Source organism: Carcharhinus amblyrhynchos, chromosome 3 (assembly GCF_965287045.1).
Source record: "Carcharhinus amblyrhynchos chromosome 3, sCarAmb.v2.hapA, whole genome shotgun sequence".
NCBI lineage: Eukaryota > Metazoa > Chordata > Chondrichthyes > Carcharhiniformes > Carcharhinidae > Carcharhinus > Carcharhinus amblyrhynchos.
The window spans coordinates 75,087,546-75,113,795 of NC_137326.1; the positions used below are offsets into that span (position 1 = coordinate 75,087,546).

A 26,250-nucleotide genomic window follows, 5' to 3' on the forward strand; every position below is an offset into this window, starting at 1 on the left:
CCATTCGACTTTACAACCTGAGTTAATCAAGTTCCAATTCCAGTGTCATAATCTGATTACAACCTGACCTCAGCTCCAAAGGTATTAGGAATGTTTTGATGGGGAAGTGTCTTTATTCACTTCAGCAACGTAATATATTGAGCGCTCCAGAGGGCTAACAGCAAAATAAATGTGGACACCATGGGCAGGGCGAACCGATGAAAATTTGTGAGTGAATTTCGTATGCAACATCAATCAGATCCCAAAGCTCAGTGTGGACTCTGTTTCATACCAGTAACTGAAACGGGAGTTAGGTACAGACCTCAATGTTACCAGGCTCACCACAGAATCCGTACAGTTCAAAAAGAGACCATTCGGTCCATCAAATCTTCATCTCCAAAACAGCATCCCACCCAGGCTCTCCCATCCACCCTATCCCCGCAAACACCATGGCTAATCCACCTAACCTATTCATTTTGGGACATTAAAGGGATGTTTAGCAGGGCCAATCTGCCTAACCTGCACATCTTTGGATTGTGGGAGGAAACTGGAACACCCGGGGAAACCCAGACACGGGGAAAACATGCAAACTCCACACAGTCACCCGAGGCCAAAATTGAATCTGATCCTTGGTGCTGAGAGGTAGCAGTGCCAGCCTCTGTGACGCCCACCTGATACTTCCACGTGTTGAGACAATTCCAAATATGTCACAGATATATACACCAGGAGATTGGAGGGTCAATGCCCATATCTTGACAAGGACCACAGTTCAATTGTCAGAAATACTGGATGAAGTGTTAAACAGAAGGCTGGCCAATTGATGCTCCCTCTAACTTATCTATATACTTCAATGCACAGCATTATTAAATTTTTTTGTGCAATCATGCATGTCGACTGTTTTATATGAACCCACTTGTGAGTGGCCTGTGTAGGTCACTCCAAATTGCTGCATGACTACACAGCTTAGAGGGACCTTTGCAATCTTTCCTCTCAGATTGATATAAGTGTCCACACCAATATTTCAAAAAAGTGAGCATGAGCTCTCCCCAGCGTTCTTGTCAATATTTACCTTTCAACTAACTAAAGACAGTTAAAACCATGCATTTTCGTCACTTATCTCATTGCTGTTTTTGGAACCATGCTATCCACAAATTGTTAGCTGCATTTCTCCACAATACAACAGTACTTCATTGGTTGTAAAGTGTTTCGGATGATCTGATGTTGTAAACAATGCTATATTAATGCAAGTCTTTCTTTCTTAGCTGGCAGACGAAGATTTCTGCTTTGGACCATTATCAAGTTCCTCCAGCAGGAAAATTAGCGGCGTGTGAATATCGGATGAAAACAGGCGAGACGGATCCCTTCCGTGCTGAAACAGTCTGCCAGCACTCACTCTCCAGACCGACATGATGAATAGCAAGGCTGAAAGCAGAGGTTGGCAAGCCTGACCTCTACTGTGAGAGTGAAAGAAGAGAAAGCTTTAAAAAAAAATTCAGTGACTTAACAGTGGTGAATCTCAGGTACCAGGCAATGACGGTGCAGATGTTAGGAACAATTAATTGTGTAACACAGCCAGACACAGCACCCTGCAAGCATAATACACAAGCAAATTATATTATTAACAATGCTGAACATCTGCTGCTTTTTAAATATTATGTTTCAATGGGAAACCTTCTCACCTCATCCTAATCAAGCAGGCATCAAGGAATCTTTATCTGTACAATAAAGGGGGCCTTTGAGAAATTAAAGAGATGGGCAGGAGTTCCCTGTTCAAAAATGTTAGTGAAGTGAATTACCACTGAACAAAAGGTCTTAGTTCATCAGGCAAGAATACATTAGGAAGGGTTTTAATCAACTGGAGTCAGACCCCTTGTTAAAAAAGTTGAAAAAAGGGATCTTACTTTTGATGCAAAATAAATTTTCTCAAGACCTAAAAACAAACATAGCTAATTGTCAGTAGTTGAGTGACTTATTTCATTTTGTTATTGTAACTTCAGACTAGAAATCAATATCTTCTACTCTAATCAACGGTGAGAACCATTGGAATGACTTCCCCCATGTGCTAGATTTGACAGCTCATTTTGCCTTTTAGACACAGAAGGATCTGTATGCAATGGGGATGTGCAGTCTATAGAGAATCCAGGACACAGGCTTAGTGTCCAATGCAGGTTCACAATGGGTGCAAAATTCTGTTAGTTAGAGATGCTTTCATTCCAAAAATGCAATGCCATTGCCTGTTTTATTTTATGAACAATTAATCATTGCACACCCACTGATTGTTTGCACCTTAAAGTTGTTCTTAGTTGGACTGGAAGGGAGTGTGAGCTGTTAATTTGTTTACAGGTGCTCTTATTTGATGGATAGAAACAACTTATTGGATTTTTCATGCATTATCAAATTACACCATAAAGCAACATTTATTTTTAATATTGTTTTCTGGAAATTAAACAGGAAATTTCTACTAAAACTCATTTACCTAGGTACTCTTACCCATGAGGTGAACAAAGGATAAGAGTCAATTCACGGTTTAACCCAATTTTATTTTAAAAAACCTTATCATACAAACTCTATATGAAAACAACTCTCAGTTCTGACAGTAACTTAATACTTTATGCTATCTGTCTGAGATTTCTAATACTACCCGTGCAGATGAACATAATTGAGCTGCCATCTCCCAAGCGCAGCGAAGGTTTGTCTCATATGTCCCCCTCTGTCATCGCTGAGTCTCTGCCCATATTTACTGTATGCCTGAGACTTTGCTGGGGATGGCTTTCTGATATCTCTTCTTATCCCCCTCTTCGCGTACTTCTGGAAGGTTCTCTGGCTTCCACATCCAATGAGTTTACCAGGCAAAGGTTGCAGTACCCAATGGGATTGCCGATTCCACATATGGAAGATGCCAGGACCCCCTTGGTGTCCATCCTCAGTTGTACAGGGTGCATGTAGCTCCTTTTCCATATATAGTAATGACAGAAATCCAAATTGCCAGAGAGTCTGGCCGAAACTGAGAATACACAAATGCTGTCCTTATTTGGTCAGGGCTGAGCATCTTTGGCCCAGCTTCCAGGGCAAGTTCAGGCTTGCCTTTGCTCACCTCTGATTTGTGTTTGCATTTAAACTTAAACTTGGCCTGTCCAAATTCCCATCAGGCCTGGCTGCAGAGGCTCATGACTGCAGTTGGCTGTAGTTGCTTGGATCATTGGCCATTTGGCCACAATATCATCAATCCTGAAACTCTGCAACTGAGGGTTATCATATACAGAATTCTGTAACCACTACTGTGTGGAAGGGAGACCTTTAAGCCCAATTAATTCCTGCTGGCTCACAGGAGCAGCATTCCTAATTCCATATGTCCACCCTACTCCCTTTAATCACAAACCTAACATATTCTTAAGTATTAACATGGTCCCTATTTCAATCAATAACTCCATGAACTCAGTGAAAAAAACTTTCTCCCGCTCTCTGTCTGAAATCTATATGGCCCCTGGTCTAGACCCCTCAATCCATGCAAATTGGCTGTTCTTACCTACTCTGTTCCATCTCATCATAATTTAAACACATTGATCAAAACACTCTTTAATCTTGTTTGTAATGTTGACCACCTCATAAGTGACAGTGTTCCTTCCTCTGTCACACTGTCCCAGACAGCATGGAGAAGAGACTCCTGAGGTGGGAGATCTCCTGTGGGCCCAAAAGGCGAAAACCTTCGGCTGCTGCCTCTCCCTTTCTATCACAAAAAGGACGGGCTCTCTGAGTAAAAATGGGGGAATGTTGTCATTGGGCTTTGGCAGCGCCCTCAGCCATCTCTTTCATGGCAATGTAGTTCTGTTTTGGTTGCCTCTGCCTGATAGTGTTCGAGTTGTCACTTCTCCTTTGAGGCGCAGCAGCAGCTTTTATCATAAAAACACAAAGTGCTGGAAAAACCCAGCATATGTGAGCGAGAAGCAGAGTCAACTTTTCGAATCCAAGAATCCCTTCAGTGCAGAATTTGGCCCATTCAGTCTGCACCAACTCTCCAACACAGCATCTCACCCCAGACCCTGATCTCTGTAACTCCACACATTTATCATGGTTAATCCACAGAACCTATAATCTCATAACACTAAGGAGTAACTTAGATGGCCAATCCACCTAATCTACACATTTTTGGACTGTGGGAGGAAACTGGAGCAGCCAGAGGAAACGTGGAGAATGTGTAAATGCTACACAGTTACCCAAGGCTGGAATTCAACCCAGGTTCCTGACGCTGTAAGGCAGCAGTGGTAACCATTGTGGCTCTGTGCCACCCAATATGAAATTCTAAAGAAGAGTTATGTTGGACTTGAAACATTAACTCTGTTTTTTGCTCCACACATGCTGCCAGATCGGCTGGGTTTTTCCAACACTTTCTGTTTTTATTTGGGATCTCCAGCATCTGCAATATTTTGCTCTTATTTTAGCAGCTCTTGTCAATCTGGTCCTTGATCTTCGCTCTTTTGTGCATTCCCGCCTGCCATTGGTGACGGAGGCTTCATTCATTTCAACCCCACTCTTCAGAGTTCCTCTCTTAAACCATTTGAGCTTCATTCTCCACCTTTCAAAAAAAATCATAAAACTAATCACACCTCACATTTCCTATGATATGGAATGTATCTCCCAATAGCTAGTAGATGTATTGTGGTCCAGAGATGGTAAAAGAGAACCCCAGCTACATACATCAGGGGTTGTAATTGCACATGCCTTGATGTGCATACAGCTCCTGCCAAATGGAAACAACTCTAACAAGACACTGCACTAAGGCAATCCAACTACCGATTTATCTTAAAATACACGAGTGAACACAATGAAGTCTGTATAACATGGCAATCTTGTTCGAATATACTACTCAATGGATAACACATGACTATTGACACTCTAGATAAAGGTCCACTTTCAAGCTAGCTAATCCAAAACTAACAGAATTTGTCTTTGCAGATTATAAACCGCACATATTTATTCTACCATTTTAGTGACAAAGACAATGAAAGAGCAAAAAAATTAGCATCTCAAATGGCCCAATCAATGCTACAGCTCTGATTTAAATGCCTCCAGGTTAATACGAAGCCAAACCACTCAGTCAGCTAAGCTGTCTACTAGGTCCACTGGCATCTGGCCCTCCAGACTTCGTAATCACAATGAGGTAAATGTTTGAAATTGAACTGAATTATGCCCCTTGTTAAGCAAGTAATGCTCCAAGTTGCCATGGCAAACAGTTGGCCGCCATGTTCGCCGGTTTTAATGTTGAGGCAAAAGTGTAATCCATGATGACAATATACTGTGGCTCAGAGGTAGCTCCCTCACCTCAGGGTCAGAAGGTGCTGGGTTCAAGTCCTACTCCAGAGGCTTCAGTACATGATCCAAGCTGACCAAACCCAAAGCAGGAAACATAGACAATCTCTAAAACAATAGGAATGAGGAGCAAACAGAGTATGAGAATAGATCAGTAGCTCAAATAAAGTGAAAGCTTTATATTAAAGTGTAAGAGTCAGAGGAAAGCCAGGCCTAATTAGGAACTGAAGTAGAATCCCTACAGTGCAGAAGGAGACCACTCAGCCTATCACATCCAAAAGAGCAGACACGGGGAAAACGTGCAAGCTCCATACAGGCAATCACTCAAGGTCAAAATCAAACCCAGGTGCCTGGCACTGTAAGGCAGCAGTGCTAACCACTGTACCACCATGCCACCCATGGAGGCAGGTAACATGGTTGAGTACTCAGTGTATGTCTTACTAGTTTTTAATACTGCATATAGCAGTAGAGGAGCTCAGGGCCAGTAACAATGTTGGATTGGATAATAATAGCTAAAGAGGAGATACTTAAATAGTTGGCAGTCCTCAAAGTAGAAATGTCACCCAGTTTGAAAGGGATGCAGGTTACTGAGGGAAAAGAGGTAGAAATTGCAGAACCTGTGGTCACAATACCCACATAATCCAAGGATGGGAATAGTGTCAGACAACTAGAGGATCACAAATGTTACACTCCTGTTCAGAAAGGGGAGAGTGAAAAACCAAACAAATAACAGGCTTGTCAGCTTAATGTGTAGGAAACCATTGAGAGAAATAATTGACATTTAGAAAAGTGCAGGCTAATAACACAGTTTTGTTAATGGTAAATTGTGATGGACTAACTTGATGAAGTTAGAGAGGGTTGATCAGGATAATATATTAGGATGGTGTATGTATGCTTTTTGACAAAGTGCTACATTATTGAAAAGCAAACTATTGCAGATGCTGGGAACTTGAAATAAAAACAGAAAAACACCGGAAATACGCAGCAGGTCAGGCAGCATCTGTGGAGAGAGAAACACGTTAACACTTCAGGTTGGTGAAGAACTGGAAAAAAGTTAGAAATGTAACAGATTTTAAACAAGTCCAAAGTCAGAGGAACGGGGGTGGGGGGGGGGGGGGGGGGGGGAGGGGGGTGGTGAAATGCAAGATCTGTGATGAAGTTGAAGGCAAGCGAGATTAAATGACAAGAGATATGACAATGCAAAGCCTAAAATGGTGGTAATGGGATATGTCAGGAAACAAAAGATGGATTGAAAGGAGATTTAAATGACAACAGCAGAATTATTACTAAAGTTGCTGTCTGAATAAATGACAGCATTGGTTACAGACTGAAATTGTTGACCTCAGTGTTGAGTCCACAAGGCTGTGAAAGTGATTAATTAAAAGATGAAGTGCTATTCCTCAAGTTTCAACTGAGCTTTATTGGAACAGGGTGGAGACCGTGGACAGAGAAGTGGTGGACTAAACAGAGTATTCCGCAAATCGGTCAGCCAGAGTACACCTGGGCCGGGATTCTCCCAAAAATATTCCACATCCCAAATTCGTGCGCAAACAGGAGTAATTCCCAGCAATTATTTTAGCGTGATTTTCAGATTGAATTTTCCACACTCTGTGCATCACAGAGTGCTTCAGTAGGATTCCCCCTCAAAATCAATGGACAGGGCCTGTTCCTGTTGGAGAGGCTGGCAGCACAGCACTGAGCGGGCCACTGCAAATGTCAGAGCAGAGATCAGTGCATATGCAGTGGCCCTGCATTGCCAGTCTCCAGATTGCTGGAAAACACAATCACTGGCCAGCCCCACAATCTTCCATCGCTGGCCTTCCCCACCCCAACCCCCTAATCGCTGGCCTCCCAAACATCTCCGATGTTCCCACTACCTGGCCAGCCCTGATCTCCCTGACCTCCCCATCCGGTCAGTACTGATCTCCCAATTCCCCTCTCCTGGCAGCCTCAACCCCACTCCCAACGACAGTCCCGAACACCCATCCTGCACCCTGACACCCCCCCCCCCCCTTCTGCTGGTCGTACCCCCTCCCTCTGCCAGCAATCCCTGTGCAGAGTGGCAGCTGATCCCCACACCCCCACTGATTTCCTATCCAATAGGCCCAGCCCCCCAATAGGCCCTTCCCTCCCTGGCTCTGCTTCCTTGGCCCTGGTGGGCAGTGCTGGGGTCAGGCTGGCACTGCCCAAGGCAGTCCCACTTACCCCAACCTCCTGGGGGACCTCAATGGCCTCTCTTCACTCCAGTGGGTCAGCTGCCTGTATCCTGTTAGTAGGGAGCAGTTGTAAACCCCGCTAGAGTGAACCATTCCTGGCGGGTGGTGGTGAATGTGGGGCGATGCTAGCAGGCCCAGAGGCTTCAGTCCCGGGCCCACTAATGGTATTGAAATACCAATTAGCATACTGAAATCAGGTCTGTGCTGATTTCCGGGGGGCAGTGGTGGGATTTATTATTCTGAAAATCTTGCGCTGGTAGATGTGGGAAGCCTGTAAAGCGGCCTCTGCTGATGTCTCCTAACCTGTTGCACTGCTAGAGCAGCGCAGCAGGCTGGGAAAATCACGCCCTTGGTCTCACACAGAGCATCTCATACAGTATACTAAATTAAAAGAAGTATAACTAAATTATCTGGAAGGAGTGATCAGGCTCTGCATGGTGGGAAGGGAGAAGCTATATGGTCAGGCGTTGTATTTTGTTTAAATGGATAGGTGCATTTGGAAGGGGAGAGTGTGTTTGAGGTAATTGAAGAGTGGACCAGCGTGTTGTAGACAGGATGCTCCGTTTGGAATGCTGAAAGGGGAAGGAAAGATGTGGTTTTATGGTGGTGTCAGATTGCAGGTGGTAGAAATGATGGAAGCTGGTGGGGTGAAATGTAAAAACAAGGAGACCCTATATGTGGGCCATTGAGGGGGAGGAGGTAAGGGAAATGAATCAGGCAATGTCAAGGACCCTATCAACCATGGTTGAGGAGAATCCTCAGTTGAGAGGAAAAGGAGACATATCACTATGCTAACAACCTGCTCATGGACATATAGTTTGGATTCCGCCAACTCCAGCACTCAATATTGGTTTAGTAGTGTCACAAGTAGACTTACATTCACACTGTAATGAAGATACTGTGAAAATCCCCTAGTTGCCACACTCCGGCGCCTGTTCAGGTACACTGAGGGGGAATTTAGCATGGCCAATGCACCTAATCAACATGTCTTTCAGACTGTGGGAGGAAACCAGAGTACCCGGAGAAAACCCATGCAGACATGAGGAGAATGTGCAAACTCCACACAGTCACCCAAGCTAGGAATTGAACCCGGGTCCTGGCATTGTGAGGCAGCAGTGCCAACCACTGTACCACCGTGCTGCCCCAATACAGCCCTAGTCCAAACATGGACAGAACTGAACTCCAGAGGTAAGGTGTGAATGACTGTCCTTAATAGCAAGGTAGTATCTGACTGAGTGTGGCATCAAAGGACCCAGCAAAAATGGAGTTAATTGGAATCTGGGGGAAAACTCTTAGAATTATGCCTGGTAAAAAGGATGATGGCTGCAGTTGTTGAAGGCTAATCATCTCAAGCTCAGGACATCATTGCAAGAGTTTCTCAGGGCAGTGTCCTTGATCCAACCATCTTCGTTTGTTTGATTAGTGACCCTCTCTCCATCACAAGGTCAGAAATAGTAGAATAATTTATTGATGATTGGATTGATGAATGGTTCAGTACCATGCGTGACTTCTCAGATACTGATGCAGTCCAAATTCACAGGCAGCATGGACTGGTCAACAAAGTTGATAAATGATAAGTGATATTCACACCAGATGGCCAGGTAATAGCCATCTGTAACAAAAGAGAAAATAACCATCACCCTTCATATTCTTAACATTACGACCATGATGCTACCCACCATCAATATCCTGAGGATCTCCATTTATCAGAAGCTGAATTGGACTGTGGCTACAAGAGCAGATCAGATGTTGGGAATCCTGCAGCGATTAACTCACCTTCTGACTCCCCAAAGCCTGTCCACCATCAACAAGGCACAAGTCAGGAGTGTGATGGAATGCTCTCAATTGCCTGGATGAGTGCAGCTTCAACAATAGTTAAGAAGCTCTTTACCATCCAGGATAAAGCAGTCCGCTTGATCAGCAATACATCTACCATTTTAAACATTCAGTCCCTCCACCACAGTGGCAACAGTGTGTGCCACTGATAAGATACACTGCAGCAACTCACAAAATGCCTAGGGCAGCACCTTCTAAACCCACATCCTCTTCCACCTAGAAGAGGAAGAGCAGCAGGTTCATGGAACCACCACCTGCAACGTCTCATCCAAGCACCCAAACTATTCACAATCCTGACTTGGAACTATATTGCTGTTCCTTTTCTGTCACTGTCTAAAATCCTATCAGTACCTACTACATGTGAACTGCAGCTGTTCAAGAAAGTGGCTCACCACCACCTTCTCCAGGGTAATTAGAGATGGACAATAAATGCTAACCAACCCAGCAGTGCTCACATCCCAAAAGCAAATAACTAAAAATAATGGATGAGCTCATATGTAAAATGGCAGACATAAAGGAGACAGAGACAGTGGATGAGATTGGACATTCATGGCGAACAGGAAATGTTTAGGACCAAGAAACTGTAAACTTTAAAGTGATAGTGAGCATCAGAAGAGTTACGGATATAGGAAGAGAACAGATCAGACAAGGGAGAAAAAAAAAGTTAAGATAGGAAGAAATAAGTTCAGTGGGGCAGGAACAGGCTGAAGTGATGGTCTATTAGGGCAGTCCTGTTGGTGGATTTTGAGAAGGATAGAAGCAGGCTGTATGGGTTGGGTACTCATTGATTGGAAGCCATGGAGGGAGGATCTCCAGAGGAGATGAGGTCAGTGACAGTCTGGGAAATGTTGGTTTCATGTTTGTTGGTCCAATGTAAAGTAGGAAGAAGTGTCAAAGTGTTGTCATTTTGCTGTGCAAGTTAGAGGCATATTCACAAAACAAATCTGGAGTCACAAATTTAACAGAAACAACAAGTTGCATTTATATAACATCTTTAACTTAATTTTAAAAAACCCAAGATGCTTCATAGTGGCACCATAAAGCAAAATATGACTGTGCCACAGGAAAGATGAGGGTAAATGGTCAAGAGCTCAGTTAAAGACTTGGGTCTAAAAGAACATCTTGAAGGAGTAGAAAGAGATAGAAAGGTAAAGAGGCTCAGGGAGGGAATTCCAGAGTTTTGGCATAGAGAACTGAAGGCACAGTCACCAGTGGTGGCATGATTGAACTTGGGGATATCAAGAGCCCAGCATTAGAGAAGCACAGAGAACTCAGAACTGGATATTGAGTTAGGGAGGGCCAAGGCAATAGAAGGATTTGAAAACAAGGATGAGAATTTTAAAGTCAAGATGTTGGTTGACTGGGAGCAATGTAGGAAAACGAGAAGAGATGATGGGAAATGGTGAGAGTTAAGACAAGGGCTGTAGAGTTTTGACAGAGGGTGAAATGTGGAGACCAGCCAGGAGCGTATTTGAAGGGTCACATTTGTAGGTTACAAAGGCATGGATGAAGGTTTTAGCAGATGAGCTGAAGTAGGTGCAGACTAGGGGTTGAATTTTCCGCACTTCCAGCCGTCAGGATCTTCCAGTCCTGCCAATGACAAACCCCCATGGCAGGTTCATTGGCGGTGGTGGGTGTAAGATGCTCTAGAATGCACTAGATGCACAGGGAAGAGGGAATTTCTGTGGAGACTGAACAAGCTGTGTTTGGTCTCTGGGTAGAGAAGGATAAGAGGAGATTTGTTAGAGATGTTCAAAATCCTTAAGTGTTAGATAAGAGCAAATCAGAAGAAAGTGTCTCCAATGATAGAAGGGTTGGTTACAAGGGGGCACAAATGCAAGGTAATTGGAAAAATGACCCAAAGTGACAAGAAGTGTTTTTTCTACACAGCGTGTAGTTATGATCTGGAATGTGCTGCCAGAAAGTGGTGGAAGCAGATTTAATAGTAACTTGAAAAAATTTGTTGGCCTATGGAGGAAAGAGCAGAGGAGTGAGCTTTATTAGGTAGCACTACCAAATTGCCAGCACAGGCACATTGAACTAAATGGCCTGGTTCTGTGCTGTTTGATAAACACTTCGGTGTAGCACTGAGGCAATGCTGCGTTGTTACAGGTGCCATCTTATGCTAAAACCCATCTCTCTCTTTAGGTGGATATGAAAAGAGAATTCTGAGATATTATTTGGTGTTCTGACCAATAGTTATCGACCACTAAGCTTGATCATTTCATTTACGGCAATTGATGGGATCTTGCTGTGTCCAAATTTACCATTATTCACTACTTCTCAAAAGTTGCAAATTGAGTGTAAAGAATTTGGGTTGTAGCATGGTTGTGAAATAGTGCTATAGAAATAAAAGTTTGACCATTTTTAAACTAAATTTAACCATGATAATAATATTATAAATTAAAAGACCGCAAAAACAGCATGACCAATAATACCCAAAACACTATAGAAAGGGTGACTAACAGTGTGCAATGATATTCTGGCATGGCTGCAAGTGGAGGTTCCTGGTAGGCCTTCTGCGTTCTCAGTTGTCTCTTGGTCTAACATATCTAAAGTAGAACATGAAGAGGGAGAGATTAGATTGGTTGAGCAAAGTTCACATGACCTCAAAAGGATAGAGTGACATGAGGGTTTCAGGGTAATTCAGGGTACAGAAGGATAACAAGGAAAAGGAGGAAAATATCAGGAAGATCCTGCAGCTGGCATCAGCCTTCTGATTTCACCAACTCCAATTCCCTCTGTCGGTTGATACTCCAGCAGCTTCCTCCTATTGTGGGACAAGAGAGGGTCAGATGTTAAGGGGTTGACCTCTGGTGGCCAACCCCTCTTTGGTTTTATTAAAGAGAAGGCAGAAAGACTGAATGCTGTGAAGTCAAATTCGGGTCTTAGCAGTCAGTTCGTAATGAGGATGATGAAACGTACGAGAGACAAGTAATGAAATGGTAAATTAAGCTATTTGAACAGTGAATAAACATGTAGATGTGAACGAGCACGGAAGACCTTTGGAGGAGGTAAAAGCCACTTGGTTGTGGATGGCAAGTGTCTGAGATCCTTCAGTGTGAGGATTAGAGGAGCAGTTTAAGTTGCAAACACACAGTGTAATATACTACTGAAAATGTGGCCAGTTCATCTTATTCGACTTGTTAATGTGATTAAGCCAAGTACCATGTTGCCATGCACTGGGTTGTGGAGTTGGCACCCATTGCCATAGATAGCACTTTCCACAGGGGCTAGCAGCATTCCTTCAGGAGAGTGTCAACTCCTCTTCTAACTGGGTCTCTCCTTCTCTAGCGAGTGGAATTCAGCAGCGCTGTCACTGCTGTCTCAGAGACCCTGAGACTCCGAGAAACTGAAAACCTGGGGCTCAGAAATTGGGACGCCTTCAGACACACATCTGCCTACAATAACAAGTAAATAAGTAACTGAGGCTGCTTCAACAAGAAGATGCCTTCTCAGTCATTTTTTAAAAAATTGAATAAAAAGTAGAGAACAGAGCAGTGCCACCACAGCTGGTGGGAGCCCCACTACAAGACAGCTTTTGACTGTATCCCATTCAGATGGTCAGGGAGGGACTCTACACCTGCCTGGAGAACATGGCATGCCAGCCTGCTGTTGGGTGCTGCCTTCAGGAAGATAGATAAACCATTCCCCTGTCACACTGGGGAACTGGAGGCCGACTGGAAAGTCCCATTTGGAGTCAAATACTTACTAAAGCCTCACTGCCAACCTGCTTTGTAGAATGACATCAAGAACTGGCACACCAGTTGGCTGCATCATTTTCAGGTGCCACCGCCTCACAGCCCATCCTTAGCAGGACCTTAAAGGCAGCCCCTTTTTTATGTCAGCCCCACAGTTAAATATAATCTCCTAGCACTGTCACGGTTAATTGTCAGGAAAGTCAGAACAAAAAGGAAAGCAATCCAGAGGCACCTCAACTGTATTTCAGTTTATTCTGTACATTATTAATGAAATATATGATACAGCATCTAAAGAGTCACTCCAGTAAAAGGCTTGTAACCTGTATAAGATCAGGAAGCTGGATCAGGACAATATGCTCTTGAACAGAATGCTCACAGAATCAATTATGTATTGTAGTAAAATTCAATGTGATTGTGAACCACATAACAATAAAATGAGTACAAATTCCAAAACAAGAAACATTAAAACAGCTACATTCCTTAATGCGATGAAGTTCATTGAGAAGCTGTGGTCCTTGCATTGGCATCTTTGGCAGGTGGAATCTACCCACAGTTACTAAAGTGCCAGATGCGTATGGATTGCTATTTACCCAGCAGAAAGGTGAGGGTCAATCCTGGTGTGCATAATTCATACTGTGAGACTCAAAATTAACCTTATGTCTTTAAAACAATCTTGATCCATCGTCAATCATGCAAGCACAGCTCAGTCAACACAGAGAAATGAAGAAAGAGTTCAGGTTCAACAAGTGAGGGTTTCTGGCCTCATGGGGCCATTAACAACCATCGCTGCTCAGAGAGGGTTATATAACTAGCCACATACTTACCAAGCCAATGTTAATCAGTTTTGCCAGCTTCCTCTCCACCTCCATCTTCCCAATTCCCAAACTTCAACCTGTGGCACAGAATCTAAATGTTCCATCAGTTAACTGGTTCCCTGCCTAGCCAAGGCCAGGCTGCCCTGCTTATTGCTCAGACCCACAGCCTCACTCAAGTGAGATTCCACAGTCCTAGATGGGTCAATCGCACTGTTACAGGTGGGCAAATTGCCTCAATTCTGGAATGTCATACAGATGCACTCATTCAGTTTTTCCTCAGTGCCACGACTGTCTCATTCTGCCTCTGCCTTAATCCTACAGTGTGTCATTCTCACTCTGTTCCATAAGCCCAAAGCCTCATCACTCTGACTGTCTTCCATGATCCCAGAGCTGTTTAACACTAATTCTCCTTCTCAAGCCAAGCACTTTCAGTCATTCTGATACTCTTCCATAATCTCAGTAGCATCTGTCTCTCAACTGAAAATCCTTAGCCATGTGAGCCTTCACTTCTGCGGCACATGATAGTTATTTTAAAATGTATATGTGGGAAATTTGAGGTTTCCTCTTCCACCAAAACCTGCTATTGAGACAGCAAATGCCTGTTATGCAGATATCAACCATTTCAACAAATGAGAGAGATATTATTTGCTTCCTCTTAAGGCAATGACCTACGATGGGGGCCCAGCTCAACAGCTTGTAGTCCTTCAAGTATCTTCCCTTTACAAGGTAGCTCATCCCAATGCTAACTTTATCCAACAGGCACTTGCAGTTTAGCAGGAGTCATTAAACACCACTTTGGAGTGAAGTCTGGTTGAATGTTTCTTCCCTAGTCTGGAGATGTAGATGCCTATTACAGTATATGCCCCAATAACAACCTTTAAGTGATGATTGATTGTAGTATTTACTATGCCGATGCATTCCTGACCAACCTCCCACATTGCACTCTCTGTGAACCTGAGCTCACCAAAACACTGCTGCCTTTATCCAAACTCACACCAAGTTCCGTTCATCCGTTATCCTGTGTTCTCAGACTTGTATTATCTCCCAGTCGAGCAACAGCTCCATTTAAAATTTTCACTCTTGTTTTCACATTCCTGCATGGTCTTACTTTTCCCTGTCTCTGAAACCTCCTGCTACTCTACAAACGACCAACTCTAACCTCATGTGTATTCCCAATTCCACCACTGGCAGCTGTGCCTTCACAGCCTGCTGTTTAGGCTGTAAAGTCTGGGATTCCCTCCCTAAACCTCTCCACTTAATCTCTGACTTTAACATTCTCCTTAAAACCTATCTCTTGTACTAAACTTTGGTTATCTCTACTGATGCCTCCAAATGTGACATGGAATCAAATTTGGTTTAATAAGGCTCCATGATGGGAAGTTTTATTAAGTTGAGGGTGCTACATAAATGCAAGTTGTTGTTGCTGTTGAGTGTAACAATTCGGAAATTCCATAGCACAGTATTCTTAAGGATAAATTGGACCATTCACATCTTGATTCACAGGCATTAAAGTAACTGCCAATATAGAAAATCTTTCCATAATCAAGGAATGTACAAACTCAAAGCTCTTCATATTTATGTACAACTAGTCAATGCAGATAAATACTTGATGCATACATTGGACCAATACTTTTGGTGTTCTCAGTCCACATCACCACTCACCAGATTTACTGGAGGGTAACTAGCACCAATTTCAAGTGTTTTTTCTTAAGTTTGATTTGTTTTCCCATATATATGTATATATAGATATATATGTAATAAACTCCAGTTCACAGATGAGCAAAGAACAAAGAAAGAACAGTACAACACAGGAAACAGGCCCTTTGGCCCTCCAAGCCTGTGCCGCTCATTGGTCCAACTAGACCATTTGTATGTACCCTCCATTCCCAGTCTGCTCATGTGACTATCCAGTTAAGTCTTAAATGATCCCAGCGTGTCCGCCCCCACCACCCTACTTGGCCGTGCATTCCAGGCCCCCACCACCCTCTGTGTAAAAAAACGTACATAGCAAATAGAAAGCAATTTGAAGCAACCCTATGTTGTAGGCAGATTTATCTCAGTAATCCATGGGGAGGGGAGGGGATTACATCACAGCGCAAAGTGAGATGACTACCGGTAGGGATTAAAACTGTATGACCAATTAGCCATCTCAGAGAATAAGGGAAGGCTCTCCTTCACTGACTTCTCAACTCATAAATTTATATCATTAACTAAGAAGAATCAAATCATCCACTGCCAGCTTGGGTTAATCTGAGTGCGTACTGGGCAGGGCAACATGTAGAGCAGGGGAGCCCAAACCACAGAGTTCCATGTGGCCTCTTAGCATTGATATCCACATCCTCAAATCTAAGACAACACATCCTACTTGCACTTAGGCACATAGACTCATAGAATCCCTATAATGCAGAAGAAGGCCATTCCGTCCTTCGAGTCTGCATCAACTCTCCAAAAGAGCACCTTACCCACGCCCACATCTCCCCTACCCCCCTCACCCCACCCTATTCCCATAACCCCACACACTTACCCCAATAAATCACCTAACCAAGACATCTTTGGACATTAAAGGGCAATTTAGCATAGCCAATTCACCTAACTTGCACACATTTGGACAACAGGCACAAACCGAGCACCAGCAGAAACCCCACATACATATAGGGAGAACGTGAAAACACCACACAGACAGTAACCAAGGCCGGAATTGAACCTGAGACCCTGGCACTGTGAGACAGCAGTGTAACCACTAATATTTCTTACTCACGGCTTTGTCCCATTTGAGTATTGAGCCGGTTTTGGAAAGAGCTGTTCTTAGTCCTGTGGCTTTATTGGTGGATAAGTCCTAAATTAGAACACCAAGAACTGTTAGTGTCAAGAATGTAAGGTATATGTAAAATAACAGTTTAAAAGGAGGCCTCCATAAAGGCTTCATAGCATACACTTAATCAACCTAGGAAGATATATCATCGAGCTTCTGCTGTATGTCTGGGATAATTTTCTTTTTTATTTGTTCATGGGATGTGTACAATGCTGGCTAGGCAAAATTTATTGTCCATCCCTAATTGACGTTGAATTGGTGGTGGTGAGCTGTCTTCTTGAATCACTGCAGTCCATGCATTGTTAGGGAGGGAGTTTCAGGGTTTTGATCTTGTGACAGTTAAGGAAATGTGATATAGTTCCAAGTCAGGACGGTGAGTGGCTTGGAGGGGAACTTGCAGGTGCGGCCCTGGTCCTTTTAGGTGGATGATGTTCTCACATGAGAACACCATCCATCAGGTACACGGCACATACACTTGCAACTCGGCCAATGTTGTCTACCTGACACGCTGCAGGAAAGGATGTCCCGAGGCATGGTACACTGGGGAGACCATGCAAATGCTATGCCAATGGATGAATGAACACCGCTCGACCATCATCAGGCAAGAGTGTTCTCTCCCTGCTGGGGAACACTTCAGCGGTCACAGGCATTCAGCCTCTGATCTTCGGTTAGGCATTCTCCAAGGTGGCCTTCACGACACACAACAACGCAGAGTCACTGAGCAGGGACTGATAGCCAAGTTCCACACATATGAGGACAGCCTCAACTAGGATTTTGGGTTCATGTCACACTATCTGTAACCCCATGACTTGCCTGGGCTTGCAAAATCTCATTAACTGTGCTGACTGGAGACAATACACATCTCTTTAACCTGTGCTTAATCCTCTCTCCAGTCACATGGTCTGTACCTTTAAGAGTTGATTACTTGTAAAGACTCGCATTCCAACCATTATTTTGTAAATTGAGTTTGTGTCTTTATATGCCCTTTTTGTGAACAGAACTCCCATGCACCTAACAAAGGAGCAGCGCTCCGAAAGCTAATGGTTTTTGCTACCAAATAAATCTGTTGGACTTTAACCTGGTGTTGTAAGACTTCTTACTATGTTTACCCCAGTCCAACGCCGGCATCTCCACATTTTGACAGTAAACATGCGTCCAAAATATAAGAACTTGTCCATCAAAATATAGCAAAGAAAACTGTTGACATGGATGCTTGTATACAAAAAGTGCAGTTTTTGCACAGAACTAGCAACATGAAAATAAACAGAAATAGAAAATAAGAGTAGTCCATTTGGCCCCTTGAGCCTGCCTTGCCACCATTCAGTACTCCCACTTACACTGAACAGAACTCTCACTTACCTGACGAAGGGGCAGCACTCCAAAAGCTAATGGCTTTTGTTACCAAATAAACCTGTTGGACTTTAACCTGGTGTTGAGGCTTCTTATCATTCAGTAAGATCATGGCTGATCTAATTGTAGCCTTAACTCCACATTCCTGCTTTTCGCAAACCCCTGTAACATTTAACTCCTTTGCAGACCAAAAAAACTATCTAACTCAACCTTGAGAATATGGGCGGAATTCTCCCAAAAAATTTCTAAGTGGTGTCCCCAGGGGAAAACGTGATATTCCTATTGGGAGGGTTGGTGCAATTCACCCACACTTAAATTTTTCGGAGCCAGGGAAAATCATCCATGCTTAGAACTTTTCTTGGAATTGGGACCTAAAGATGATGGCAAGGCCAGCAGTTCAAAAATGGGGCGCCCCGATCTCCAGACAATCCTACACACCACCAACCACCCCTTACTTGCCAGCCAAGACATCCCCCTCACCTCACTGGCCTCAGGTTCTCCACCACTCCCCACTCGTTGGTACTAGCACCCCCACCCCCACCAGTGTGCAACACCCTGCTTGCCATAGGGCTGTCAAAACCCACTTCCCTTTCAGGAGGCACCCCCATGCCCCCCACCCACACTTTCGAGCCCTGCCCTTTTGCATTGCCAACCTGGCAATGCCAGGGAGCAGTGCCATTTCCCCAAATACTTGGGGGCTTCAATGGCCTCTGAGCCTCCCCAGCATGGCCATCACAACTGGTCTCACTTTGTTGGGACCAGAAATGATTTGCGCCGGGTTCCTGCTGTGTGCGAGAATTGCAGGAGCAGGGGAATTCTGGCTCCAAACCAATACTGCATATTTGAACGAATATTTAGAGGATAGTGTCAGAAAATGCCATTGACTTAATTGAATAGTGGAGCAGGTGTGAGGGGCACCTGCTCCTATTCCATAAGTATAATGGGAAAACACTTATTTTGAAACTGTGCCCTCTATTTTTAGATTCCCCCACAAGAGAAAACATTCTCTCAGCATCTACCTTGTCAAGCTTTCTCAGAATTTTGTATGTTTCAATAAGATCACTTTTTATTCTTTTAAACTCCAATGAGTCAGGCCCAACCTGCTTCACCTTTCTTCATAAACAACCCTTTCATAATGAACATTTTTGAACTGTCTCCAATCCAGTATATCCCTTCTTAAATAAGGCCATCTGCTATCAGCAATTCAAGATGGAGTTAAGGGAACAAGCTAAGTGATTGCATACAAAATCACCAAGAATAGAAAATGAGTCTTTGAAGAAGAATTTAGAAAGGAATGTTTGACAAATCTGCCATGATTTTGTGCCCAGACAAGAAAAAGAGCTTGGAAACATTTTCTTGTCATGGTAAACTATTGAGGAATGTATGGAGGATATTTCTGAGAACCTGGATCTGCAGTTGAAAGCCCAGGGACACAATGACTTCTATTTTGCTTTGGGCCTCATGAAGTTGTGATGCCAAAGGCTCAGTTGCTGCTTTTCATTCAAGGCACTACCAAAAATCTTGAGCTTGAAGAAAAGTTGGCATTCAAAGATTTACTGAAGGCTATAAGTCCATGCATGTCAAAATTAGGAATGGAGTGGAAAAAATGGGAAATTTGGAAACTGATGGAATCCCAAATCTGACAAAGCAAACATGTTGGATTACTGAAAAGATCTCAAGGCCACATCAGGAAAGCAAATCCAGAACGTAGTTTGGATTAATCTCTGCATGTCCACAGCACATTAGCAGCTACTATGTTCTGCACCAGTTAACTGTCTTTTTTTTAAAGACAACGAAAGTTGAAAAGTTCCACAAATTAAACAGAATGGAAGACTTACTTTGCTCTAATTCAATTACGCTGACAGCCAATTTAAGATAGTCGGGCTCACAGTGTGGCTCAATTGTGTGTGCAAGAAGCTGCATATGTTAATACTCAGGGCTCTTCTTTGCTTACAGAAAATACAAGTACATGCATTGCCACTGTTTCAACTAAACAAAATAACTGATAGCCATTCACTGGTTCATTCTACAGGGCAACGTCTTGACCAGAGTCAAGCTGCCCAATTTAAATTTCAAACAATGCTGGGCAGTTAACCATCATGACCATTAACTGGTGCATTCTCCGTGGCAACGCCTTTTTTTCCGACTGTTTTTTTTTAACCAGAGTCAACTTGCCACTTTCAGCACCCTCTTGCATTTTTCAGTAATACTCAAGTTCTGTACTACCAAACAATTACTTGGAAGTTATGATGAATCTTTATAAAACACCGATTGGTCTAAAATGGAGCATTTACACTCCAAGCAATATGTGAAGGTATTGGAGAGGGAGCAGAAGAGATTCACAAGAATGGTTCTATGGATGTGAAGCTTCAGTTACATGGAGAGATTGATGAAACTGGAACTTTTGTCCTTACAGAAGATTTGATAGTGTCCAGCATCATGAAGGGTCAGAATGGTGAGGGACAAACTGTTCCCAGGGCAACAATTTAAAGTGATCTCTAAAAGAATCAGAGGCAACATGTGGATTTTTTTTAAAAAATGCAGCATGTTTAGGATCTGGAATGCACTGTCTGAGAGCGAGTTGGAAGTAGATTCAATCATGGCTTTTGACAATTATCTGAAGTTAAAAAAATTGCAAGGCCATGTGGAAATGTTGAGGGAATGAGACTGAGTTGCTCTTAAAGAAGGCAGCATAGATATGATGGGCTGAATGGTCTCCTGTGATGCTATACATATTCTATTATGAGGACTTTTTTATGTATCCATGGGATGTGGGTGTCACTGGCTAGGCCAGCATTTATTGCCCATCCTGAATTTCTCTCGAGAAGATGATGGTGAACCATCTACTTGAACTGCTACAGTTTATGTATTAGAAAGAGAGTGATGATCTGATATGCACTTTCTGACAGGGTGATGGATATTGTTGCGCTTTGAGGGATTTGTTGGAGCTGCACTCTTCAAGCCAAGTGGAGAGCTTTCCATCACACTTGTGCTTCGTGGACAGGCATTAGAGGAGAGTTATTCATTGCAGAATTCCCAGCCTCTAATCTGCTCTTGTAGCCACAGTATTTGTGTGGCTGTTCCAGTTCAGTTTCTGGTCAATGGTAACTCTCAAGATGTTAATGGTGTGGAATTCAGAAATGGCAATGCCATTGAATGTCAGGAGAAACGGTTAGATTGTCTTTTACTGGAGGTGGTCATTGTCTGGCACTTGTGCAAATGTCACTTTGCTGCTTACCAGTGCAAGCTGGAGTGTTGTCCAAATCTTGATATGCATATGGAAACAGACTGAATCACTATCTGAGGAGTTACAGATGGAGCTGAATATTGTGCAATCATCAGCAAAATCTCCACTCTGACCTTATGATGGAGGGAAAATCATTGATTAAATATCTAAAGATGGTTAGATCAAGGTCAATACCCTAAGGAACTTCTTCATTCATGTCCTGGGGATGAAATGATTGGCCTTCAACAACCACAGCCCCTGGAATAGACACCTGTACTTAAGCAGCAAATGTTCCTCAACTGTCTTAGAGAGAAATCATACGGAGTCCTCAGCCAACTGCAAACTGAGAATTTTGTCTTTAGAAGGTACGTAATTCCCCAAAAAATCAAGCTCAGGAACCAGGATAGTCTCGAGTACAGGGTTGACAATCATGGATGCAAAGCAAATCTCACAAAGAAGTAAACAAGGGAAAGTAAGCTTCCAAGAGTTCCTGTGACTAGTACTGAGTCAGCAGCATTAGACACGAGGTTCTCTCCTTTTTGTCTGGATCTAATTAACTGCACATTATTAACAGTTATCCTAAATAGAAAGAGATGATTTCATGTATCCAGAGAGAAGGGGATTTAGTATAAGGTACAGGAAATGGTGGAAATTATATGATATTTAATGGGCCAAAAATACCCATGCTGGTGGGTCTTTCTTTTTAAGGGTGGTACTCCCAATGTTAGTGCACATGACAGACATCACAAAATGTGAATTTCCCTTCATCTTATCCTCAACAGATGGCCAGTCTTTGGCCTCAAAGTCAGCAATGGGTCAAAACTCCAGCATTAATCTAACAATGCCACAGTTTGAGGAACAGCACCTCAATTAGCAATAAAAAACATCCAAACTGTCGAGGCACCTGTGTACATTACACAGATGTGGAGATGCCGGCATTGGACTGGGGTAAACACAGTAAGAAGTCTCACAACACCAAGTTAAAGTCCAACAGGTTTATTTGTTAGCAAAAGCCACTAGCTTTCAGAGCGCTGCCTCTTTGTCAGGTGATGGGAGTCCTATTCGCAAACAGGGCAAATAAAGACACAAACTCAATTTACAAAATTTACATTTTGTAAATTTAGTTTGTCTCTATATATGCCTTGTTTGTGAATAGAACTCCCACTCATTTGATGAAGGGGCAGCACCCCGAAAGCTAGTGGCTTTTGCTAATAAATAAACCTGTTGGACTTTAACATGGTGTTGTGAGACTTCTTATCATATTACACAGTGCATTAAAGAAATGAACAATCTTATAACTACTTCAATCAGCAAAAATCAACAGTCAAAGGCATGACACAATGTTGAAATAATGTTTTCCAAGTAGTGGGGGGAAACCTGAATTCCTTAGACTGGGCAACACAACATAACCACAAAACACTTCTCAAAGGGATAAAAATTAATCTCAATGTTAGTGATATCGAAACCATCTTAAAAAAGGGTGTCTTTCCTTCTTATTTCCTTGCAAGAGAATATTTAATTATTGGTAAGCTCTATTTACTGTGAGCAAGAATACAACAGCATTATCTATGATACAACAGAACACTTAATATTGTACATACCAGGAAAACAGAACTGCCATATATATATATATATATATATATATACACACACAGTATTGTTATTACCAAGCATGACAGCACACAATACTGCAACTACACTCGCCTTCATGATAGCACACAGTCGTTACTATTGTGCTTATGTGTTTTAACACATAGTATTGTATCTAACACATACACAAAGGTGTAGAAGCATTATTTTTTGCTGAAGCGGAAGGCACCATTAACTTACACTAGGATTGATCACCTTCTCAGACTACATTGCAGATTGAAATCTTTCATGCAGTTTTGGAAGTAACAAGGTATATTGATAATTATTTCCTCTCTTCTCAGCCAATGTGACAAGTTTCCACGGTCACTGATAAAGGGAAAACCAATGATAGACAGAGTGAACTCCTGTCCATTCCACACATATGGGGAATAAGAACTCTCTAGCCTATCTTCTGCTGGATTGGCAGTGGTGGTTAACCAGGAACCAGAAGATGGGCAGGTCAAATTATGAGCGTTCAGAAAGAGGGCATTCAGCCGATTATGCCTGCTTCAGCTCCTTGAAAGAGCTATCCAAAAAGTTCCACTCATTTGCCCTTTCCTTATAGCCCTGCAAATGTTTATTTTTCAAGTTTATATCCAATTTCTTTTTGAAAATTACCATCGATTCTACATTCAAGCAGTGCTTTCTAGATTATAACAGTTTAGCGATCATACTAATAGCTCCAAATAATTGTAGAAAAGATTTCACCTGTAGTAATCTTATGGCTGCAGTGAGCAGATTTCTCTGACAGCTATTTCTTATGAAATGAATCATTTCAAATAAATTGGTAGTATAGAACTCCAGTATTGCTGAAAAAAACAAGATGTGTTATTGAAGCTTTTTAATCTTGCACTCAACAGGACACACACGAGAATACCAAATTTCAAAGGGAACACCAATTTCTCATGTAATATAAATTGTTGTTCCCTTTGAAATTTGGCATTCTTGTGTCTGTTCTGATGAGTACAAGTTGAAAAGCTGTGACAGCATGCTTCTTTTTTTAGCAGAACATGAATAATAATAATAAACGTAAGTACTTTACTATACCACTAATTGTTTCATAGATCCTACCATCAGGAGAGCATCCTCTACCGTTTCTGTGGCAAATATGTTCTTTCCTATGACCTCTCTGAGCAGAGTAAGCACTGAGATAGGGGATAATCTTACACTGTGGGAGGGGTTTCTTGCCCTAAGACAATGAGCCAAAGAGCCTCGTTCTATGCTGTAAAACTCTTATGACTGGGTTGAGCATCCCAAACCCATCCCACATTAAGCACAATTACCAGAGTGGTGACTATTCAGTCTCATCAGTCTGATTTAAGTGCAAACTTAAATGCAGGTAAAAGTTCAATTTATAACCCACTACATCAGTCAGTAAATAGAAAGATTTGCATTTATGCGGCATTTTTCACCATCACCAGATGTCTCAAAATGCTTTATAGCCAATTAATTATCTTTTTCTTTGAAGTGTAGTGACTTTTGTAATGAAGGAAATGCAAGAGCCTGTATGTGCATAGCAAAATCCCACAAACATTAATGTGATAACGAGCAGATAATTTTATTTATCTTTACTGAGGGATACATATTTGTCAGGATAGCGGGAATAACTCTGCTGCTCTTTTCTCAAATGCCATGGAATCTTTTACATCCACCCAAGGGGGAGCCAGGACCTCAGTTTAACATTTCATCCAAAAATGGTACCTCTGACCTGTGCAGCACTCCCTCAGTACTGCACTTATGTGTGAGGTTTGATTTTCATGGATACCCTACAGTGCAGAAAGAGGCCATTTGGCCCATCGAGTCTGCATCGATCACAATCCCACTCAGGCCCTATTCCCCATATCCCTCCATATTTACCCACTAATCTCTCTAACCTATACATCTCAGGACACTAACGGGCAATTTCAGCATGGCCAATCAACCTAACCCACAGATCTTTGGACTGTGGGATGAAATTGAGAATCTGATCAAAAAGAAAAGAGAGGCGTATGTTAGGTCCAGGCAACTGAAAACAGACAGAGTGCTGGAGGAATACAGCGAAAGTAGGAAAAGAACTCAAATGAGGAGTTAGAAGGGCAAAAAGAGATCACAAAATGTTCTTGGCAGACGGGATTAAGAAGAATGCTAAGACATTTTATTCATATGTTAGGAACAAAAGAGTTGTCAGAGAGAAAAAAAAAATCGGACCTCTCAGGGACAAAGGAGGTGAATTACGCTTAGAACCCAAGGGAATAGGGGAGATCCTGAATGAATACTTTGCATCAGTATTCACAAAGGAGAGCGACGTGTTGACTGGGAGTGTCTCAGAGGGAGGTGTTGACCCATTAGAGAAAATCTTCATTACAAGGGAGGAAGTGTTAGGTTTTTTAGGGAACATTAAAACTGACAAATCCCCAGGGCCTGATGGCATCTATCCTAGACTGCTCAGGGGGACAAGAGATGAAATTGCTGGGCCTCTGATGGAAATCTTTGTCTCTTCATTGGACACAGGTGAGGTCCCAGAGGATTGGAGGATACCGAATGTGGTACCGTTATTTAAGAAGGGTAGCAGGGGTAATTATAGGCCGGTGAGCTTGACGTCCCTGGTAGGGAAGTTGTTGGAGAGGATTCTTAGAGATAGGACGTATGCACATTTACAACAGAACAATCTCATTAGTGATAGACAGCATAGTTTTGTAAGAGGGAGGTCGTGCCTTACAAATTTGGTGGAGTTGAGGAGGTGACAAAAACAGTTGACGAAGGAAGGGCCGTGGATGTCGTCTACATGGATTTCAGTAAGGCGTTTGACAAAGTCCCTCATGGCAGGTTGGTGAAAAAGGTTAAGGCTCATGGGATACAAAGGGACGTGGCTAAATGGGTAGAGAACTGGCTTGGCCACAGGAGACAGAAGGTATCAGTCGAAGGGTCTTTTTCCGGCTGGAGGTCTGTGACCAGTGGTGGCCCGCAGGGCTCTGTACTGGGACCTCTGCTATTTGTGAAATATATAAATGATTTGGAAGAAGGTGTAACTAGTGTGATCAGTAAGTTTGCAAATGACACAAAGATGGCTGGACTTGCTGATAGCGATGAACATTGTCGGACAATACAGCAGGATATAGATAGGCTGGTTTGTGCCTAAACTGGACCAGATACTGGGCAAGACGACAGCTCAGTGACAATCACTGATTGTTGTGCAGACACATGGATTTGGGCCAGTGTCTGTGGGAGTTTGCGCATTCTCCCCGTGCTTGCGTGGGTTTTCTCTGGGTGCTCCGGTTTCCTCCCACACCCCAAAGATGTGCTGTTAGGCTGACTGGCAGTAATAAATTGTCCCTAAATTAGTTTCCCTCAATGTGGATGGCCATAAAACATTAGACAAGGGTCATGGGTGGAGGGGGGG

At 42.8% G+C, this 26,250-nt stretch overlaps 1 long non-coding RNA gene across 2 annotated transcripts; it reads right to left on the reverse strand.

Moving 5' to 3' along the window:
- Window positions 1-3,128: 3,128 nt before the first annotated feature.
- LOC145340855 (uncharacterized) lies at window positions 3,129-16,304 on the reverse strand. Of its 2 annotated transcripts, XR_013886310.1 has the most exons (3): window positions 11,805-16,304; window positions 5,299-5,394; window positions 3,129-4,552 (listed from the first exon to the last, which is right to left on the reverse strand). It is a non-coding gene; the product is annotated as an uncharacterized LOC145340855 (long non-coding RNA). The 2 variants fall into 2 exon arrangements; XR_013886309.1 differs by having other exon boundaries at window positions 3,129-5,394.
- Between the last annotated feature and the right edge of the window lie 9,946 nt (window positions 16,305-26,250).